Source organism: Salvelinus namaycush, chromosome 15 (genome assembly GCF_016432855.1).
Source record: "Salvelinus namaycush isolate Seneca chromosome 15, SaNama_1.0, whole genome shotgun sequence".
Lineage (NCBI taxonomy): Eukaryota > Metazoa > Chordata > Actinopteri > Salmoniformes > Salmonidae > Salvelinus > Salvelinus namaycush.
In genome coordinates this window covers 20,611,320-20,626,296 of record NC_052321.1, presented here as the reverse complement: position 1 = coordinate 20,626,296, position 14,977 = coordinate 20,611,320, and the positions used below count along the sequence as shown (strand labels likewise).

At 45.1% G+C, this 14,977-nt stretch overlaps 1 protein-coding gene across 3 annotated transcripts in view; it reads right to left on the bottom strand.

Annotated features, from left to right (window-relative positions):
• Positions 1-14,977, bottom strand: part of LOC120060290 (SR-related and CTD-associated factor 8-like) — a 73,362-nt gene that overhangs the window by 51,053 nt on the left and 7,332 nt on the right. Inside the window, exon 2 of one of the 3 annotated variants that reach the window (XM_039009480.1) lies at positions 13,352-13,440. The exons of 1 other annotated variant lie outside the window; for it this stretch is intronic. The gene's annotated coding sequence lies outside the window, so the exon portion shown is untranslated. Of the gene's footprint in view, positions 1-13,351; positions 13,444-14,977 lie in introns of all 3 variants that reach the window. One more of the 3 variants, XM_039009479.1, reaches the window with a different exon arrangement.

The window sequence follows — 14,977 nt, the reverse complement described above, 5'->3', positions numbered from 1 at the left end:
GAGGTATGGGGAGTAGGGTCATGTGGTAGGGCTGAAGAGCAGTCAGGGAGTATATTAGAGGTATGGGGAGTAGGGTCATGGGGTAGGGCTGAAGAGCAGCCAGGGAGTATATTAGAGGTATGGGGAGTACGGTCATGTGGTAGGGCTGAAGAGCAGTCAGGGAGTATATTAGAGGTATGGGGAGTAGGGCCATGGGGTAGGGCTGAAGAGCACAGTCAGGGAGTATATTAGAGGTATGGGGAGTAGGGTCATGGGGTAGGGCTGAAGAGCAGTCAGGGAGTATATTAGAGGTATGGGGAGTAGGGTCATGGGGTAGGGCTGAAGAGCAGTCAGGGAGTATATTAGAGGTATGGGGAGTAGGGTCATGGGGTAGGGCTGAAGAGCAGTCAGGGAGTATATTAGAGGTATGGGGAGTAGGGTCATGGGGTAGGGCTGAAGAGCAGTCAGGGAGTATATTAGAGGTATGGGGAGTAGGGTCATGGGGTAGGGCTGAAGAGCACAGTCAGGGAGTATATTAGAGGTATGGGGAGTAGGGTCATGGGGTAGGGCTGAAGAGCAGTCAGGGAGTATATTAGAGGTATGGGGAGTAGGGTCATGGGGTAGGTTTGAAGAGCAGTCAGGGAGTATATTAGAGGTATGGGGAGTAGGGTCATGGGGTAGGTTTGAAGAGCAGTCAGGGAGTATATTAGAGGTATGGGGAGTAGTGTCATGTGGTAGGGCTGAAGAGCACAGTCAGGAAGTATATTATAGGTATGGAAAGTAGGGTCATGGGGTAGGGCTGAAGAGCAGTCAGGGAGTATATTAGAGGTATGGGGAGTAGGGTCATGGGGTAGGGCTGAAGAGTAGTCAGGGAGTATATTAGAGGTATGGGGAGTAGGGTCATGGGGTAGGGCTGAAGAGCAGTCAGGGAGTATATTAGAGGTATGGGGAGTAGGGTCATGTGGTAGGGCTGAAGAGCAGTCAGGGAGTATATTAGAGGTATGGGGAGTAGGGTCATGGGGTAGGGCCGAAGAGCAGTCAGGGAGTATATTAGAGGTATGGGGAGTAGGGTCATGTGGTAGGGCTGAAGAGCAGTCAGGGAGTATATTAGAGGTATGGGGAGTAGGGTCGAAGAGCAGTCAGGGAGTATATTAGAGGTATGGGGAGTAGGGTCACGGGGTAGGGCTGAAGAGCAGTCAGGGAGTATATTAGAGGTATGGGGAGTAGGGTCATGTGGTAGGGCTGAAGAGCAGTCAGGGAGTATATTAGAGGTATGGGGAGTAGGGCCATGGGGTAGGGCTGAAGAGCACAGTCAGGGAGTATATTAGAGGTATGGGGAGTAGGGTCATGTGGTAGGGCTGAAGAGCAGTCAGGGAGTATATTAGAGGTATGGGGAGTAGGGTCATGGGGTAGGGCTGAAGAGCAGTCAGGGAGTATATTAGAGGTATGGGGAGTAGGGTCATGGGGTAGGGCTGAAGAGCACAGTCAGGGAGTATATTAGAGGTATGGGGAGTAGGGTCATGGGGTAGGGCTGAAGAGCAGTCAGGGAGTATATTAGAGGTATGGGGAGTAGGGTCATGGGGTAGGTTTGAAGAGCAGTCAGGGAGTATATTAGAGGTATGGGGAGTAGGGTCATGGGGTAGGTTTGAAGAGCAGTCAGGGAGTATATTAGAGGTATGGGGAGTTGGGTCGAAAGAGCAGTCAGGGAGTATATTAGAGGTATGGGGAGTTGGATCGAAGAGCAGTCATTCAATATATTAGAGGTATGGGGAGTAGTGTCATGTGGTAGGGCTGAAGAGCACAGTCAGGGAGTATATTATAGGTATGGAAAGTAGGGTCATGGGGTAGGGCTGAAGAGCAGTCAGGGAGTATATTAGAGGTATGGGGAGTAGGGTCATGGGGTAGGGCTGAAGAGTAGTCAGGGAGTATATTAGAGGTATGGGGAGTAGGGTCATGGGGTAGGGCCGAAGAGCAGTCAGGGAGTATATTAGAGGTATGGGGAGTAGGGTCATGTGGTAGGGCTGAAGAGCAGTCAGGGAGTATATTAGAGGTATGGGGAGTAGGGTCATGGGGTAGGGCCGAAGAGCAGTCAGGGAGTATATTAGAGGTATGGGGAGTAGGGTCATGTGGTAGGGCTGAAGAGCAGTCAGGGAGTATATTAGAGGTATGGGGAGTAGGGTCGAAGAGCAGTCAGGGAGTATATTAGAGGTATGGGGAGTAGGGTCACGGGGTAGGGCTGAAGAGCAGTCAGGGAGTATATTAGAGGTATGGGGAGTAGGGTCATGTGGTAGGGCTGAAGAGCAGTCAGGGAGTATATTAGAGGTATGGGGAGTAGGGCCATGGGGTAGGGCTGAAGAGCACAGTCAGGGAGTATATTAGAGGTATGGGGAGTAGGGTCATGTGGTAGGGCTGAAGAGCAGTCAGGGAGTATATTAGAGGTATGGGGAGTAGGGTCATGGGGTAGGGCTGAAGAGCAGCCAGGGAGTATATTAGAGGTATGGGGAGTAGGGTCATGTGGTAGGGCTGAAGAGCAGTCAGGGAGTATATTAGAGGTATGGGGAGTAGGGCCATGGGGTAGGGCTGAAGAGCACAGTCAGAGAGTATATTAGAGGTATGGGGAGTAGGGTCATGGGGTAGGGCTGAAGAGCAGTCAGGGAGTATATTAGAGGTATGGGGAGTAGGGTCATGGGGTAGGTTTGAAGAGCACAGTCAGGGAGTATATTAGAGGTATGGGGAGTAGGGTCATGGGGTAGGTTTGAAGAGCAGTCAGGGAGTATATTAGAGGTATGGGGAGTAGGGTCATGTGGTAGGTCTGAAGAGCAGTCAGGGAGAATATTAGAGGTATGGGGAGTAGGGTCATGTGGTAGGTCTGAAGAGCAATCAGGGAGTATATTAGAGGAATGGGGAGTAGGGTCATGGGGTAGGTTTGAAGAGCAGTCAGGGAGTATATTAGAGGTATGGGGAGTAGGGTCATGGGGTAGGGCTGAAGAGCACAGTCAGGGAGTATATTAGAGGTATGGGGAGTAGGGTCATGGGGAAGGGCTGAAGAGCACAGTCAGGGAGTATATTAGAAGTATGGGGAGTAGGGTCATGTGGTAGGGCTGAAGAGCAGTCAGGGAGTATATTAGAGGTATGGGGAGTAGGGTCATGTGGTAGGGCTGAAGAGCAGTCAGGGAATATATTAGAGGTATGGGGAGTAGGGTCTTGGGGTAGGGCTGAAGAGCACAGTCGGAGTATATTAGAGGTATGGGGAGTAGGGTCTTGGGGTAGGGCTGAAGAGCACAGTCGGAGTATATTAGAGGTATGGGGAGTAGGGTCATGGGGTAGGGCTGAAGAGCAGCCAGGGAGTATATTAGAGGTATGGGGAGTAGGGTCATGTGGTAGGGCTGAAGAGCAGTCAGGGAGTATATTAGAGGTATGGGGAGTAGGGTCATGGGGTAGGGCTGAAGAGCAGTCAGGGAGTATATTAGAGGTATGGGGAGTAGGGTCATGGGGTAGGGCTGAAGAGCAGTCAGGGAGTATATTAGAGGTATGGGGAGTAGGGTCATGGGATAGGTTTGAAGAGCAGTCAGGGAGCATATTAGAGGTATGGGGAGTAGGGTCATGTGGTAGGGCCGAAGAGCAGTCAGGGAGTATATTAGAGGTATGGGGAGTAGGGTCATGGGGTAGGGCTGAAGAGCACAGTCAGGGAGTATATTAGAGGTATGGGGAGTAGGGTCATGGGGTAGGGCTGAAGAGCAGCCAGGGAGTATATTAGAGGTATGGGGAGTAGGGTCATGTGGTAGGGCTGAAGAGCACAGTCAGGGAGTATATTAGAGGTATGGGGAGTAGGGTCATGGGGTAGGGCTGAAGAGCAGTCAGGGAGTATATAATAGGTATGGGGAGTAGGGTCATGGGATAGGTTTGAAGAGCAGTCAGGGAGCATATTAGAGGTATGGGGAGTAGGGTCATGTGGTAGGGCCGAAGAGCAGTCAGGGAGTATATTAGAGGTATGGGGAGTAGGGTCGAAGAGCAGCCAGGGAGTGTATTAGAGGTATGGGGAGTAGGGTCATGTGGTAGGGCTGAAGAGCAGTCAGGGAGTATATTAGAGGTATGGGGAGTAGGGTCGAAGAGCAGTCAGGGAGTATATTAGAGGTATGGGGAGTAGGGTCATGGGGTAGGGCTGAAGAGCACAGTCAGGGAGTATATTAGAGGTATGGGGAGTAGGGTCATGGGGTAGGGCTGAAGAGCAGCCAGGGAATATATTAGAGGTATGGGGAGTAGGGTCATGTGGTAGGGCTGAAGAGCAGTCAGGGAGTATATTAGAGGTATGGGGAGTAGGGTCATGTGGTAGGGCCGAAGAGCAGTCAGGGAGTATATTAGAGGTATGGGGAGTAGGGTCGAAGAGCAGCCAGGGAGTGTATTAGAGGTATGGGGAGTAGGGTCATGTGGTAGGGCTGAAGAGCAGCCAGGGAGTATATTAGAGGTATGGGGAGTAGGGTCGAAGAGCAGCCAGGGAGTGTATTAGAGGTATGGGGAGTAGGGTCATGTGGTAGGGCTGAAGAGCAGCCAGGGAGTATATTAGAGGTATGGGGAGTAGGGTCGAAGAGCAGCCAGGGAGTGTATTAGAGGTATGGGGAGTAGGGTCATGTGGTAGGGCTGAAGAGCAGCCAGGGAGTATATTAGAGGTATGGGGAGTAGGGTCGAAGAGCAGCCAGGGAGTGTATTAGAGGTATGGGGAGTAGGGTCATGTGGTAGGGCTGAAGAGCAGTCAGGGAGTATATTAGAGGTATGGGGAGTAAGGTCATGGGGTAGGTTTGAAGAGCAGTCAGGGAGTATATTAGAGGTATGGGGAGTAGGGTCATGGGGTAGGGCTGAAGAGCACAGTCAGGGAGTATATTAGAGGTATGGGGAGTAGGGTCATGGGGTAGGGCTGAAGAGCAGCCAGGGAGTATATTAGAGGTATGGGGAGTAGGGTCATGTGGTAGGGCTGAAGAGCAGTCAGGGAGTATATTAGAGGTATGGGGAGTAGGGTCGAAGAGCAGCCAGGGAGTGTATTAGAGGTATGGGGAGTAGGGTCATGTGGTAGGGCTGAAGAGCAGTCAGGGAATATATTAGAGCTATGGGGAGTAGGGTCGAAGAGCAGTCAGGGAGTATATTAGAGGTATGGGGAGTAGGGTCATGGGGTAGGGCTGAAGAGCACAGTCAGGGAGTATATTAGAGGTATGGGGAGTAGGGTCATGGGGTAGGGCTGAAGAGCAGTCAGGGAGTATATAATAGGTATGGGGAGTAGGGTCATGGGGTAGGTCTGAAGAGCAGTCAGGGAGTATATAATAGGTATGGGGAGTAGGGCCATGGGGTAGGGCTGAAGAGCAGTCAGGGAGCATATTAGAGGTATGGGGAGTAGGGTCATGTGGTAGGGCCGAAGAGCAGTCAGGGAGTATATTAGAGGTATGGGGAGTAGGGTCGAAGAGCAGTCAGGGAGTATATTAGAGGTATGGGGAGTAGGGTCATGTGGTAGGGCTGAAGAGCACAGTCAGGGAGTATATTAGAGGTATGGGGAGTAGGGTCATGTGGTAGGGCTGAAGAGCACAGTCAGGGAGTATATTAGAGGTATGGGGAGTAGGGTCATGTGGTAGGGCCGAAGAGCAGTCAGGGAGTATATTAGAGGTATGGGGAGTAGGGTCGATGAGCAGCCAGGGAGTGTATTAGAGGTATGGGGAGTAGGGTCATGTGGTAGGGCTGAAGAGCAGTCAGGGAGTATATTAGAGGTATGGGGAGTAGGGTCGAAGAGCAGCCAGGGAGTATATTAGAGGTATGGGGAGTAGGGTCATGTGGTAGGGCTGAAGAGCAGTCAGGGAGTATATTAGAGGTATGGGGAGTAGGGTCATGGGGTAGGGCTGAAGAGCACAGTCAGGGAGTATATTAGAGGTATGGGGAGTAGGGTCATGGGGTAGGGTCGAAGAGCAGTCAGGGAGTATATTAGAGGTATGGGGAGTAGGGTCATGTGGTAGGGCTGAAGAGCACAGTCAGGGAGTATATTAGAGGTATGGGGAGTAGGGTCATGGGGTAGGGCTGAAGAGCAGTCAGGGAGTATATCTGGGTGGTGGAAGGTCAGTATGCACTTACTGAGTACATGCCTTATGCTAGCATCAAATAGGCTTCCTGCATTTATCCCATCAAGTAGCCTGATTTCAGATGTGTCAATGTAAACAGCTCTTCTTGCAAAGCATGTTGACGGTTTAAATCCAAATATTGGGGCTATATTAATCCAACTATCCACAATAATCATACACTGAGTATACCAAACATTAGGAACACCTTCCTAATATTGAGTTGCATCCCTCTCCCCCTTTTGCCCTTACAACAGCCTACATTTGTCAGGGCATGGACTCTACAGGATGTCGAAAACGTTCCACAGGGATTCTCGCCCATGTTGACTTCAATGCTTCCCACAGTTATGTCAAGTTGGCTGGATGTCCTTTGGGTGGTTCCTGATACACACAGGAAACGGTTGAGTGTGAAAAACCCAGCAGCATTGCAATTCTTGACAAAAACCATACCCTGTTCAAAGGCACTTAAATATTTTTATTGCCCGTTCACCCTCTGAATGGCTCACATACACAATCTATGTATCAATTGTTTCGATGCTTAAAAATCCTTCTTTAACCGGTCTCCTCCCTTTCATCTACACTGATTGAAGTAGATTTAACAAGTGAAATCAACAAGGGACCTTAGCTTTCACCTGGATTCACGTGGTCAGTCTATTTCATGGAAAGAGCAGGTGTTCTTAATGTTTTGTATACTCAGTGTATTATTGCGTGCATGTATCCGTACTCACTGTTTGGTTCCTGTACATTTAGAACGGGTTAAGAAGGAGCAATGGGACTGAGTGTAGACTACTGCAGAATACTGTATATTATTCAAGCTCCACTCAGGCCTCTCATACAGGTTTCCTGTTCAAGAGTTGACACAAAAGTAGATACTAGCTATAATAGGACACTAAATATACCTCAAGCACGTGGAGAAGTGCCAAGAGAAACATCACCTCACTGTATTTAGCTGCAATTGGTAAGCAGTAAATGGTATACTCAAGATGCTTCTCGCTGCAAGGGTTTGTGTTGTGTGTGTGTTTACGTGCTAGAGAGCAAGCGGGACAAGTGCAGGCCTGTATTGAAAGACAGCCAGCTCAAATGCAACGTGTCCTTCATTTGATAACAGTGAATGAACACTGGCTAAATCATGAATGATAAAAAAAAAACTGTCATTGTGACAAGAACTGGCTGATCAAGGAGTGGCTCAAGCTCAAATTGTAACACAAGTAAGGCTGTGACAATTATGGAATTTTGGGTAAAGATTATAGCTCGTATCTAATTGTCATGCAAATCGCCACAGTTATTGTCACAACTGTCATTTTTGTTGAAAAATGTTTTGAGCTTGTAATGCTCTTTAAAAATGTCCTACAAAATACCTAATAAATACAATACAGCTTTGAAGACACTCGTCTCAAAAACTAATAGTTTTGACTGCTGGCAACTTTAGGAAATGACGCTTCTCCTCCCAACCCTGCCGTTCTGCTAGAATAATGATTACCACAAACTTTACTCACTTTATGTAAAAATAAGAAAAACTGCTAATCCGATAAACTAGATCTACTTGAAAATAAAGTACAACCCCCCCCCCCCTAAAATAACTAGGGTTATTGCCCATAATTGTTGGTTACATGATAATTGTGCAAGCTACATTTCATTGACGCTTTCTCCATCAACTTTCAATTCCAGTCAAAATATCCTGTTTCAATGTTCTCTATATCTTTCCCCTTGCATCATATATCTCAAACATGTACAATCTTCTAGAAAATATAACTTGATATTCAATTCACTAGGTCTATATCCATACCTTTCATTGACTATCAAATCATTTTCATATATTCGATGCCAACAAAGCATTCCATGGCAGTACCTGCCATGGCAGTACTGTATTAACAGCATTCCAACGTAGCACCTGCCAGTATAGTACAGTATCAACAGCATTCCATGGCATCACCTGCCAGTATAGTACAGTACCAACAGCATTATATGGCAGCACCTGCCAATATAGTACAGTATCAACAGCATTCCATGGCAGCACCACATCCAGTCATTGAGCCAAATGAATGATGAATGAATATAGGAGAAACACTGGCAGGGATATGAGGGATAATATACAGGGATATGAGGGATTATATACAGGGATATGAGAGATTATATACAGGGATATGAGGTATAATATACAGGGATATGAGGTATAATATACAGGGATATGAGGGATTATATACAGGGATATGAGGTATAATATACAGGGATATGAGGGATTATATACAGGGATATGAGGGATTATATACAGGGATATGAGGGATTATATACAGGGATATGAGGTATAATATACAGGGATATGAGGGATTATATACAGGGATATGAGGGATTATATACAGGGATATGAGGGATTATATACAGGGATATGAGGTATAATATACAGGGATATGAGGGATTATATACAGGGATATGAGGTATAATATACAGGGATATGAGGGATTATATACAGGGATATGAGGGATAATATAGCCTAGTCTTGCCTAGAGCAGTATATTCTTAAATCATTTTATAATGTTAAAAGTCATGATGTTGTCCATGAACTAAACATCCTATGCTGAACATTTAGAGGGCATCATCTTCATCGGGTGGTATAAACCAACCTCTAGCAATAACAAAGCAGACAGATGTTCCCCAGCCATTTCGGTGGCACAGGTGTTATAACACACCAGTATGCTGAAAAGTTGTGGGAAAAAAGGAGTGAATGACTTTCTCACTGGTGGTACTGGGCCAATAGCAAACACTATGAATAAAGAAAGCACACAGCATATGCTGCTCCTAAATGTTTAAATTTAATCTGGCAGCTGAATGGGCTCGGGCGGTATACTGTATACCGCATATACCGGGGTATTTGGAAATAGCCACAGGATTGTTTTTCAATACCGTTGAAACAATTTCTTTACATTTTTATTAATAAATTGGAATATTTATTGCTACTTTTTAAGTAAATACCTGCAGTCAACTTGTGCAATACGCTAGGAGATAAAGTAGACTGCATTCTTCATTTCACCTGTCACATTATTTTACATTACTAAGCTTACTGGTAGTCCCCAGTCACATGTTTGTTTATAAGCACACAGCAACGAGAGACCGGAGCCTTGTGAGTCACTCACGGTTGTGCAGCACGCGCCAGGTGATCTAGTTACAGTATGGAATTCACAACTAAATGTTTGCCGGCTAGATATCTTATAACTATTAAGTGAATTGTCTAAAATGTGCTAAATTCTCTGCAGTTGTGCATTTGGTTTGCTAACTTAGTAGCCTTGCCATCTAATATTCGTTTAGTCGGTGCCGCAAACAGTGAGTAGCATTTTGAGTTCCTTGTATAACTTTATGAGCTGGAATGTCTGTCCTGCAAATAGTTTGTATCAGAGACTGTATGAGATGTTTGCATGCATTCGTTAGCATTTAGCTAGAATTCGCTATGGGATTTTACATGTACCTGTTATTATTGCTAACATTCGGAGTGAAAATAGCACTCCTTGGTTTCAGTGCTGGTATTAACGAATATCCAGGGATGGCACAAGGTCAGAATGAAGGTATGACAATCTGGATACCGCCCAAGCCTAGTGCTGAAGCACAATTTTACTATGGTGTAGGTTATATGAAAGCAATTGGGAGCAGCATATGCAGTGCTTATTCAGCAACATTTTTGAGTAACAAAGTAATGAAGAGTATGAATGGCTACAGTCAGCTAATAATTGAAGCAGCCTGAAATGGCTGTGTTGTGTGGAGAGTTCTTATGGAAGAAACTTGACATGACTAATCTGCTGCTCATGCTGTAGCCACTGATTATGCATTTGTTAAAACTATTATGAAGCCGACTAACTTGAGACTTGATAGCTAAACAATTGCTGAACTAATATTCTGCAGCATCACACCAATTAAGAAGAGACCCAAATACATGTTAAATAAATTAACTGACATGTAAGGTTCTTCTCTCAATGCTGTATTCCAATCAAATTATCTTGCTTATCTTTCAGCCTGAGTAGACTGTTTCAAGTTCTTCAAAACTGCTAAGACTAAACAAACTGACCAAGACTTCCAAGCAAAGAGGCCTCCGCCTACTCTAATCATTGTTGCTGTACTACAATCATTTTGTAGACTACATGTTTCAAGGGTTCAGAGATATTTAGGTCACCTTTGACCCACATTACTCTCAATACTGGCTAATACAACTTCAGCTGTCGGTTATTGGCTTACTAAGTATAGGCTCTGACAGTAGCTCATGAGTTGAATCTAGCCTACATCAAAACAAGATGTTATATCTGCATCTGAGGCATCAAATATCCTGCCCAAACGTATTGTGTGACTGAACATACAACTAACTACAACTTCCATTCAATGCACCAGGCTTTGGGAATAATAGAAAATTCCCTTGTAAGTGTTTACATTGCCAACATTTATCCAGACCCCTCGAGTTTTCCCACATTTTGTTACGTTACAGCCTTATTTAAAAATAGCTTTTTCCCCTTATCAATCTACACACAATTCCCCATAATTTCTATTAAGAAATACAAATAAAATGGAATATCACATGTACATACACTACCGTTCAAAAGTTTGGGGTCACTTAAAAATGTCCTAATTTTTTGTCCATTAAAATAACACCTCACAAGTCCTCAACTGGCAGCTTCATTAAATAGTACCCAAAAAACACCAGTCTCAACATCAACAGTGAAGAGGAGACTCCGGGATGCTGGCCTTATGGCTTTTTCTTTGCAACTGCCTAGAAGGCCAGCATCCCGGAGTCGCCTCTTCACTGTTGACGTCGAGACTGGTGTTTTGCGGGTACTATTTAATGAAGCTGCCAGTTGAGGACTTGTGAGGCATCTGTTTCTCAAACTAGACACTCTAATGTACTTGTCCTCTTGCTCAGTTGTGCACCGGGGCCTCCCACTCCTCTTCCTATTCTGGTTAGAGACAGTTTGCGCTGTTCTGTGAATGGAGTGGTACACAGCGTTGTACGAGATCTTCAGTTTCTTCATTTCTCAGAACAAGAATAGACTGACGAGTTTCAGAACCCACAAATGCTGATGCTCCAGATACTCAACTAGAGAAGGCCAGTTGTATTGCTTCTTTAACAAAGAACAACAGTTTTCAGCTGTGCTAAAATAATTGCAAAAGAGTTCTAATGATAAATTAGCCTTTTAAAATGATAAACTTGGATTAGCTAACACAACGTGCCATTGGAACACAGGAGAGATGGTTGCTGATAATGGGCCTCTGTACGCCTATGTAGATATTTCATTTTTTTTTAAATCCGCCGTTTCCAGCTACAATAGTCGTTTACAACATTAACAATGCCTACACTGTATTTCTGATCAATTTGATGTTATTTTAATGGACAAAAAAATTCAGTTTCTTTCGAAAACAAGGACATTTCTAAGTGACCCCAAACTTTTGAACGGTAGTGTATGTATTCAGACTCTATAATCAGTACTTTGTTGAAGCACCTTTGGAAGCGATTACAGCCTCAAGTATTATTGGGTATGTCGCTACAAGCTTGGCACACCTGTATTTGGGGGATTTCTCCCATTATTCTCTGCAGATCCTCTCAAGCTTTGTCAGGTTGGATGGGGAGCGTCACTGCACAGCTATTTTCAGGTTCCTACAGAGATGTTCGATTGGGTTTAAGTCCGGGCTCTGGCTTGGGCCACTCAAGGAAATTCAGAGATTTGTCCCGAAGCCACTCCTCCTCTTGCCTAGGGTTGTTGTCTTGTTGGAAGGTAAACCTTCACCCCAGTCTGAGGTCCTGGGCGCTCTAGAGCAGGTTTTCATCAAGGATCTCTCTGTACATTGCTCCGTTCATCTTTCCCTTGAGTCTGACTAGTCTCCCAGTCCATGCCGCTGAAAAACCTCCCCACAGAATGATTCTGCCACCACCACGCTTCACCATAGGGATGGTGCCAGGTTTCCTACAGACGTGACACTTGGCATGCAGGCCAAAGAGTTGAATCTTGGTTTCATCAGACCAGATAATCTTGTTTCTCATGGTCAGAGTCTGTAGGTGCCTTTTAGCAAACTCCAAGTGGGCTGTCATTTGCCTTTAACTGAGGAGTGGCTTCCGCCTGGCCACTCTACCATAAAGAACTGATTGGTGGAGTGCTGCAGAGATGGTTGTTCTTCTGGAAGATTCTCCCATCGCCACTGAGGAACTCTGGAGCTCTGTCAGAGTGACCATCGGGTTCTTGGTCACCTCCCTTCTTCCAAACTCCTTCCATTTAAGAATGACGGAGACCACTATGTTCTTGGGGACCTTCAATGCTGCAGACATTTTTTGGTACCCTTCCCCAGATCTGTGCCTCGACACAATCGTGTCTCGGAGCTCTACATACAATTCCTTCGACCTCATGGCTTGGTTTTTGCTCTGACATGCACTGTCAACTGTGGGACCTTATATAGACAGGTGTGTGCCTTTCCAAATCATCTCCAATCAATTGAATTTACAACAGACGGACTCCAATCAAGTTGTAGAAACATCTCAAGGAAGATCAATGGAAACAGGATGCACCTGAGCTCAATTTCGAGTCTAATAGCAAAGGGTCTGAATATCTATGTAAATAAGGTATCAAAAAATATATATATATTATACATTTGCAAACATTTCCAAAAACCTGTTTTCGCTTTGCCATTACGGGGTATTGTGTGTAGATTTCAGAATAAGGCTGTAACGTAGCAAAATGTGGAAAAAGTCAAGGTGTTTGAATACTTTCCGAAGGCACTGTATCATTACTCATGGAGAACTAACAACATGTTTCATCTGTCAGTGATAAAACTTCCCCTTCATCTGCAGTATTGTCCTGATGCCAACGGTGACCACCACCACTGTGCAATGCATGGCTTCAAACAGCTACTTTGCATTAGTAACAGGATTTCAAATAAGATACCGTTCTTAGTCCACCTTGGCCTAATAGACTCTAAAGAAGGGGGGAAACAATAGCTGGGCAGTTTAACTCAGACACCCACATAACATTATTTAGCCTACACTACAGACAGAACACTGATGGACAACTTTTCAAGTTCAAACAACTTAAAAAGAGCCCGAAACAGCTCGGTCTATTCAACTCTGTTCTACCTCAGTCAGAACTGAACCACGTATGAAAGCCAGAGTAAAGAGAAAGTGTTGCTGGGGTAGAGAGCAGGGACTCGAGGAGCCAAGAGCGCCCCAGCCATCCCAAGCTCTCTCTATGAGGGAGACATTTGTGTCTCCTTGGTTTGGCTTCTTCCATGTTCCTTGTTTGAAACAGCCCATCTCCTACCTAAGCTGGTTAGGGGTTCCCTTATCTCTGTTACTCTCTCCACCCCATCCTCCTGCTTCACTTTCAGTGCTTTGGGGGAGCTGCGAGAGCTGCTGAGGGAAGGGGAAACAGGAGTTATTCACAGGCAACACAGGCACAGCAACACCAAGATCACACTAATTCGTACAGATTCAGAAACACTAAAAAAATAAACATTGATTGACCATCCCCAAAAGTGGTTAGCAAGGCACTTCATCGTGGTACAGCTTATTTTGTTATCCGTTGTTAAAAGGTAAAGGAGATGTTCATAGAGACTGAGAGAGATCTGCGAGAGGTATAGCGAAAGACATTGTGAAGATGGAGAAGGCAACGAGCGATAAGATTATTTTAGCGATAAGATGTCTTTGTAAGACTATGACTTGAAAGTCAAGGATTCTTTCTGTTTAAGTGTAACTACTCAGGAAATGATTGATTAGGATGCATACAGATGACTACTATGAAGGAGTTTGGTTCAAGGTTTCAGCCAGCAGTGAATTACTAGCACTGTGAAAGTATGGGAGCTCTTAGGAAGAGGACATCCTTCTTAGATTGTAGTCAATACAAAAAATAAAGCATATTTTGTGTTGGGACTACATTTCCAAAGTTGATGCTATGTTCATCTCCCTTTTCTCCTCTGTCTCCTGTATGTTCATTGCCTGTGTTTGTTTTTGGTAGAAGTTTGAGAAATGCTCTGCAATAGATGATGCCCCCCAAAGTGAAAAGCTACTCCTACTGTCTAACATGCCATGCAAAACCCAGGAGAGCCTGTCAACTGGTTGTCTCTCCATTCAGAGAGCAACACACATCCTGTGGTGTCTGGGCTCACACCACAGGCACTAACTAACTTCACAGATGAGTTATCAAAGTATAGCTGGGCAGGAGCTGGCAACACAATCTACCATCAAAGCTTATGAGGGTATATGAAATGTCCAATCAAAGAGAAGCAGCTTATCAGCATCAATCTGCATGTCAAGCTAAAATATGCTTACACTAGTGTTTCCACCCATTTCTAGTAATCAGCATTAGGCACCGTCTGTCATACCAGTATGGAAAGGAAACAAAAGAGGACTTGAACAGATACCATAAAAGGTGAGATCTCATGAGAAATAAGGTTGTGATTTAGGCCTATTGAAGCACTCATCAGTTCACCCGTCCTGGTGTTTTATTCATGCTCTTGTTAACTCAGACAGCAGAAGTAAGTTACTATCTAGCATAAGAAAATACAATCGCTTCTATTTGAGAACGATGTTTGCGCCGTGGCGAACACGAGTTGGAGTTTAAGTACTGCCAACAACACCTGACAGTAGCACACTATTATAATTAGGGTTAGGGTTAGTGCTCTCAGTTGGAGAAAAATGGCATGGTCACAGGAAAAGTGTAACAACCTCTCCATTACCAACCAAAACATTTAGCTTATCTACGTAGCTACTGGTAAGTAGCTACCACTTCAAACGGAATGATCAAAATTGAGGCCCATTCTTCAGTGGCACCTTCAACTGTATTTCATCAGTCCTAATTATAAGCATGTTATACCAGCGTTAGTGACAGCACAGTTTATGACGCATTTTGAAATTAGTGTTATCAAATACAAATGACACAGAATTGGTC